This window comes from Esox lucius, chromosome 23 (genome assembly GCF_011004845.1).
Source record: "Esox lucius isolate fEsoLuc1 chromosome 23, fEsoLuc1.pri, whole genome shotgun sequence".
NCBI classification, from domain to species: domain Eukaryota; kingdom Metazoa; phylum Chordata; class Actinopteri; order Esociformes; family Esocidae; genus Esox; species Esox lucius.
The window spans coordinates 6,500,144-6,508,668 of NC_047591.1; positions in this window are offsets into that span (position 1 = coordinate 6,500,144).

The window sequence follows — 8,525 nt, forward strand, 5'->3', positions numbered from 1 at the left end:
ATGTGAGGTCTGAGTCTATCAGAACACCAAGATTACACACTTGAACCCTGGTTTTAAGGGGCCGAGGATCCAGCTCTTTACTAATACTAGTTCTGTTATTTTTGTTGCCAAACACAATAATCTCAGTTTTATCTTGGTTTAATTGTAGACAATTTTGGTTCATCCAGGTATTTATGTGATCTATACAGTGACACAGAGATTCTATTGAGCTGTTGTCAAACGGTTCAAGATCCATATATATTTGAGTATCATCGGCATAGCTCTGGTAGTTAATGTTGTTGTTCTGTAGAATTTGGCCCAGAGGTAGCATATAGAGATTGAACAGAAGCAGTCCGAGAACTGATCCCTGTGGAACTAAGCATGTCATAGCCACCCTATCAGATTCATGATTACCAATGGTGACAAAGTAACTACGGCCATCTAGATAAGATTTGAAACAATCAAGGACTGTCCTGGAGAGTCCTACCCAATTTTCCAGCCTGTCTATGAGCGTTCTATGATCTACAGTGTCAAATGCTGCACTGAGATCTAATAGAACCAGAACTGTTATTTTATCAGAATCAGTATTTAGTCATATATCATTTAAAACTTTCATCAGGGCCGTTTCAGTATGGTAGTGAGGTCGGAAACCTGACAGAAATTTGTCTAAGAGACTGCTTGAGGTCAAAAAATTGCTGAGTGATTGAAGACAACCTTCTCAATGATCTTGGCTATAAAAGGGAGATTTGATATAGGTACATTGTTGTCCATTATAGATGCATCCAGTGTTATCTTTTTTAATAGGGGCTTAATGGCAGCTGTTTTTAGAGACCTTGGGGAAATGACTGATTGCAGAGAGATATTAACTATTTGCTATTATTTTTAAGTCTGATGGCATTGTTTAAAAAAAGTCTGATGGCAGTGTGTCGAGACAGCAAGTGGAAGCTTTAAGATGTCGAACTGTTTCTTTTAGGGATTTTTGATCAATTGTATAAAATTTCGACATAATAACCAAATGATGTCTTGGTGGTTGTGTTGACGGTACAGAGTCCTTGTTAGACTGTGTAGTTCTGATGGTCCATCTAATACTTATAATTTTTTCACTAAAGAAACACGCAATTCATTACATTTCCCAGTGGACATGAGTTCTGATATTATCTGCTTTAGGGGGTTTGTTAGCTTGTCGACCATGACAAATAGAGTGCAGTATTGTGTTGCTGTCTGCCCCTGCGTAACTCATTGTTGAAGCTACCAAGGCTTTGTTTATCGATGTCATAGTGGATTTGAAGTTTTGTTTTCCTCCACTTATGTTCCGCTTTCCTACATTCTCTTTTCAGGGTGCTTACCATCATGGTGGTCCTCCATCATGGTGTTTTCTGTTTTCTCATAGTTTTCTTTACCTTTACCAGTGCAACACGATCCATGACATTCAATATTTTGGCATTAAAATTATCCAGGAGTACGTAATAAACAAGTTATAATCAACTGATATAACAGAGAATAGTACAGCAAAATCATCAATAATGTTTGCAGAATATCGTGCAGGTCTGCAAATGGTATATTTTTTTTTAATTGGGGGCTACCCTTCTATGTAAAACAGAGGTATTCAAAAGAAATAAAATTACCTAGTGTATTTTCTTTGCACTGGAATTTATCTTTGAATAGGGCAGCCACTCCTCCTTTCCTACCATTTCGACATGTATTCATATAGCCAGGTGCTGTTTCGTTAAGAATAGTAGCACTACAATCTTCTGTTAGCCACCTTTCAGTGAGAAACATAAAATCCAGGTTGTAGGATATTATAATGTCATTTACCAAGAATGATTTGTTGGCGAGAGATCTGATATTAAGTAAAGCCAGGTTAATAGATATAATAAGGGTTCCTGGACTAGTAGGTTGACGTGTTACAGTTAACAGATTAGACAAGTTCACTTTATAGGTTGCATGCTCACGGTTCCTTCTATTTCTAATCAACGCAGGAATAGAGATACTGGGTCCTAGCTTGTATTCAGAACAGTCGGCATTGCTATTTTCACAATAGCAAGGACCCGAAGCTATTGTAGGGTCATAGAGAAAGATGAGCTCTGCTCTCTTTGGTTAGAACTAGCTCCCTGATTGGTGAGTGTGGTGGAGTGGGGGAGGGTGAGTGTGGTAGAGGGGGAGAGGGGGATTGTGATAGAGGGGGAGAGGGTGGGTAGAATATATTTTTTAAATATTATTAAAAAAGAATATTTGTTTGTATTCAGTAACTATAGCTAACTATAGTAGCCAATGTTTGATATAACCTAAACCTTTGTTAACAGTGACTCAATTAAATTAATCCAACAGACCCCCCCAAACCTAACACTGCATTTTATAAGGGGAGTCACTTGATCTGGTCTGTGTCATAGTGACTGCTGACCTTTGGTGGGCTGGTTTCCATCCAAAGCCAGGGATGGCACAGTTGGACCTGCTCATCAAGAAGACTGGAGGAATGGGGTAAGATAGAATGAGTGGGGTAAGACAGGAGGAGTGGGGTAAGACAGGAGGAGTGGGGTAAGACAGGAGGAGTGGGGTAAGACAGGAGGGGTGGGGTAAGACAGGAGGAGTGTGGTAAGACAGGAGGGGTGGGGTAAAACACGAGGAGTGGGGTAAGACAGGAGGGGTGGGGTAAAACACGAGGAGTGGGGTAAGACAGGAGTGATTTGAGTGTCATAAATGATCTGTTTTATTATTATTGTTTTATTTGATGTATACCTGCTTCCATAATGACTTATTAGGACCAAATGCAGAAAGTATTCCTGGGGCCAATGACAGAACTCACCCTATTATTTATTATACTATAGTTCTAATGTCAAATAAATATTGAATTATTAGTGTGCGTGAAAATGTACTGACCAACTGGGCCAACATTGCCCTGGTCCAACTCGGCCTAGTTGGGGGACTGTCAGATGGTTAAACAAGCCCGGAGACACAGGAAGCTGGTGCGGTTCTGAACAAAACTTTACAGAATAAGTCAAACAATGAGCAAAACCTGGAATACACAGACACAGCCACAGACACAGCCGCAGACACAGCCGCAGACACAGCCGCAGACACAGCCGCAGACACATACACAGCCACAGCTGCAGACGCAGCAGCAGACACAGACACATACACAGACACACACACAGCCACAGACATAGCCACAACCACAGACACAGCAACAGACACAGACGCAGCAGCAGTCACAGACACATACACAGACACAGCTGCAGACACAGCCACAAAGACACAGACACATACACAGCCACAGACACAGCAGCAGCAGACACAGACACATACACAGCCACAGCCACAGCCACAGTCACAGACACAGCCACAGACACATACACAGACACTGACACAGACACAGCAACAGACACAGACACAGACGCAGCAGCAGACACATACACAGACACTGACAAAGCCACAGACACAGCTGCAGACACAGCAGCAGACACAGACACAGCCACAGTCACAGACACTGCCACAGAAACAGCCACAGACACAGCCACAGCCGCAGCAGCAGACACAGACACATACACAGACACTGACACAGCCACAAACACAGCCGCAGACGCAATAGCAGACACAGCCACAGACGCAGACGCATACACAGACACTGACACAGCCATAGACACAGCTCTGGCATTGAGTGATACAGTGTCAATAAGCGACAAGGGTGTGTGAAACCGAGGGCAAGATATACAGTTGTGCTCAAAAGTTTGCATATCCTTGGAGAATTGACAATATACAGCTCGGGAAAAAATTAAGAGATCACTGCACTCCAAAAAAGTCGAAAAGGAAAGTTTTGAGTGAGGAAGAGAAATGTTCTCTGTAAGAACCGGAGTGGAGCTGTATGTACCATTTGTAAAGAAAACATGAGTGAGCAGGCAAAACACGTCTTTTCTTTCTTAATGGGATTCACATTCCAACTGTAGGTCATAACGGATGGCACAATGGCACACAATGGCACAATCACAAAAAACTAAAAACAAAACATAGCACCAAAGAATTTTTTTTTATGACCCCTGTTAAAAAGTCTGCATACCCTTAGTTCTTAATATTGTGTATTGCTCCCTTTATCATCAATGACAGCGTGCAGTCTTTTGTAATAGTTGTTTATGAGGCCCCAAATTCTTGCAGGTGGTATAGCTGTCCATTCATCTTGGAAAAATGGCTCCAGGTCATGCAAAGTCTTTGATCGACTTGCATGAACTGCCCATTTGAGATCTCCCCAGATTGGCTAGATGATATTAAGGTCAGAAGGCTGTGATGGCCACTCCAGAACCACCATCTTTTTCTGCTGTAACCGCTGGAGGGTCAACTTGGCCTTGTGCTTAGGGTCATTGTCATGCTGGAAAGTCCAAGAGCGTCCCATGCGCAGCTTTTTTGCAGAAGAATGCAGATTGTCTGCCAGTATTCCCTGATAACATGCTGCATTCATCTTGATATACATTTTTGGTTGTGACCATAAAGCTCTATTTTGGTCTCGTCACTCCAAATTTGTGTGCCACAAGCTGTGAAGCGTGTCAAGGTGTCGTCGAGCATATTGTAACCAGGCTTTTTTGTGGTATTGGCGCAGTAAAGACTTCTTTCTGGCAACTCGGCCATGCATTTCATTTTTTTTCCAAGTATTGTCGTATTGTGCTCCTTGAAACAACTACACCTTCTTTTTCAGAGCAGCCTATATTTCTTCTGAGGTTACCCGTGGGTTTTTCTTTGTATCCCAAACAATTCTTATGTCAGTTTTGGCTGAAATCTTTTTTGGCTTGGTATCAAGATATCCCTGAATTTTCACCTGTGTGTGTCACCTTGTGTGTCTTTTACAAGGCCAAACATTCAAGGGTATGTCAACTTTTGATCAGGGCCATTTGGGTGATTTCTGTTATCATTATGATTTAGAAAGGAGCCAAACAACTATGTGATAATAAATGGCTTCATATGATCACTATCCTTAAAAGAAAGTTTTCATACTTTAAAAAATCAATGCCAAAATATCACAATTTCTGCCAGGGTATGAAAAACCTATGAGCACAACTGTAGGTGGATGTTTGAGGTTGATGAGGACCAGGTGTAAACAATGTGAAGGGATCTGATCTGTGAAAATACTGGGGCCAATTAAGAGCCAGGGTTCTAGTACACTGGCGAATCAGAGCGTTGCAGATTGCAAAGGAGATGGGGTAAGCGTGACAGATACAGTCCAAAGCAGAAAAACACAGTGGAACTCAGCCGCACGTTCTCAGCACAGCTGACCAGCCAACAGGTGACTAAGGCAATGACAACTCACACAGGAACAGCTGACCAGCCAACAGGATGTACACATTTGTCTGGAACTGTACACGCCAGTGGAGAACAAGAGAACATTAGACTATAGTGCATTGTATTATTGGACTGTATAGCCCTAATTCTACTCTGCACAATTTAATTGTTCAGTCCAGAGCTCTACTGTACACAACTGTTCTGTATTAATTTGTGTTGTACACTCCTGTGCCCCACCACTTTTACTCTAACTCTAGTGTATGGCAATGATGTGCAAGTCGTTTAAAGTCTATGTTAAATAGAACGGTACAAAGACAACATATCAAATGTTGAAACTGAGAAATGTTATTGTCTCTCGGAAAATACATGCTCATTTTATGCCAGCAAGACGTTTCAAAAAAGCTGGGACAGAGGCACCAAAAGACTGGAAAAGCTGTGCAATGCTAAAAAACTAAAGCTGGTGAAATATCACAAAACTAATTAGATCAATTGGCAAAAGGTCAGTAACATGATTGGGTAATAAAATATCATTCCACAGAGGATGGTCCTGTCAGAAGTGAGGATGGAGAGGGGTTCACCACTCTTTGAAAGACTGTGTGGGCAAATAGTGCCACATTTCAAGAATAACGTTTCTCAATGTAAAATTGCAAAGTGTTGGGGCTCTCATCATCTACGGTACATAATATCATTAAAAGATTGAGAGAATCCAGAGATATCTCTATATGCAAGGGACAAGCCAGAAAACCAATATTAGATGGTCATGATCGTTGGGCCCTCAGTCACACTGCTTTAAAAACAGACATGATTCTGTATGGACATCAGTGGACATCACTGCATGACCTCAGGAACACTTCCAAAAACCATTGTCTGTGAACACAGTAAGTCGCTGCATCCAAATATGCAAAGAAGAAACCACACAAGCCTGAGGAAAAGTAAAAAACTGTCCAGTGGTCTGACAAATCAAAATTTGGCTAAAGAGGAGAGGGACCATGCGGCACACAGTTCAAAAGCCAGCATCTGTGATGGTATGGGTGACTTGCACTTCTGTAAAGGCACTATAAATGCTGAACAATGTCTTTTTCTGGGAAGGCCTTGCTTATTTCAGCAGGACAATGGCATACCTCTGCCGGTATCACAACAGCATGGCTCCATAGTAAAAGAGTCTGGGTGCTAAACTGGCCTGTCCCCTGTCCCCTGTCCCCTGTCCCCTGTCCCCTGTCCCCAGACCTGTCCCCTGTTGAAATTTTTTTGAAACACGTATGAAATAACAAATATAGCAAAGGAGTCCCAGAACTGTTGAGCAGCTGCAATACTATATCAAACAAGAATGGCACAACATTCCACTATCAAAACTCCAGGAATTGGTCTTCTCAGTTCTCAAACACTTACAGAGTGTTGCAAAAAGGAGAGGTGATGCCACACAGTGATAAACATGCCGCTCTCCCAACTTTTTAGACACTTTCCAAAAAACAATAACATTTCTCAGTTTCAACATTTGATATGTTGTCTTAGTACTATTTTCAATTAAATATTGGGATAAATTATATGTACATCATTGCATTCTGTCTTTATTTTCATTTTATGCAGGGTCCCAACTTTTTTGTACTGTTCTTAATTGTACTAAATTATGCAGTGCCATGCTATTTAAATATCTGTACATATCATAGATGTTTATGATTTGCTGATTTGGTCTGATAGTTGGACCATATCATAAAAGCCCCTTTTTTCTTCCAAATATGTAATGTTCATTTTCTCCTCTTTGCTGTAATAAAGAGGAGCAAAAGGGTATGTGTGTGTGGCTAACTCATTCTGTCTGACCTCACTCTGTCCTACAACAAGATTGGAGTCAATTTACCTCCTCTCTATAACCTTCTGTCTTAAAGAAATCTGCTCTTTTTGGCATTCTCTCTATTCAGCCTCTGTACGTTTTAGTTCATCCTCTGTACGTTTCAGTTCGTCCTCTGTACGTTTCAGTTCATCCTCTGTACGTTTCAGTTTGTCCTCTGTATGTTTAATTTAGTAGTCTTATTCATTGTTAAAGGAACCGTATGTAGGATTGTGGCCAAAACTGGTACTGCAATCACTTAAAGTGATAAAGTGATTGCAGTACCAGTATCTCCTCCCCCTCCCCCCTGACTCCAGGTTGCCAGACAAGCTGCAGGATTGGGCAGAAACGTGGGCTGCTTCTACGAGCTTCCAATGGCAAGTGACGACGAGTCGTACACAGTAAGTTTTCTGTTAATTATGTTTATGCTTAATTAACAGAAAGAGATATTTTGCGAAGTAATTATGTATTTCAAAAATGTACTAATTGTCATTAGTCAAATATAATCCTAAAGATGTATGCTCGTCTGTGACAGTACATTGTTAGAACAGTAGCTGTTAGTCTAACTTGTAACGTTAGGTATCTGTCATTAACGTAAGTACAAGCACGAGCCTATGTCACTATGTGTAACCGATATCAAAGACACAGCTATTCATTTAGCTGACGCTATAAGTGAAAGCGGCCAGCTGTATTTTTTTACTTACCCTGCAGCACACGTCCTTAATGCTAAAATATGTGATGTGAAAGATTACATGACATTCTACTATTTTGGGCTGTAGAACTTGCATGAAAAACAAGTAGGCTACAAAACGTTCCAAGTGGACCAACTTTTTTTAATGTCATGGGCTACACTGTGATTTTTATTAGTGTTATGGACATTATAAAAAGTTATTTTACCTCTGGAATTGCGCCTAGTGCTTACAAACCAACACTAACATAGTGTATAGCCCAAAAGGTAGAGAATGTTTATTTTGAGTTAGGCTTCTGTCTCAATTAGGTTTCAAATTGCCATAATTGGCGTGCTAATGTTGTTTTCCTCAGCGTCTCAGCATAAGGACAGAGAAACGGGCTCTGATAATGCATTGCTAATGTTAGCATACGTCCATATGAGCTAACGTAACGTTACTTTGCACGAACATGTATAACTTTGTTCGACTGTCATGAATATATGAAATGTCCATTGACATCAAGTACAAGTTAATCAAACAGATTAATCTTACCTGTCCAGGAGAAAATTAGCAACGTTGGCGTCTGTCTTCAAATTCTTCTCCGTTTTCAGCCGTCTCCATCTTTCAAAGGCATCTCCTATACAAATTATTGTGACTTTGTCACGACGTATTTCGGAATTATAACGAGGTCTTTTAGATTTAGTAACGTTAGACATTATTTATCCGACTAGAGTTAGGGTAGGTTAGAGCAGAGCTGGCAACCCGGATCCTGAAACACTACTGACTTTGTG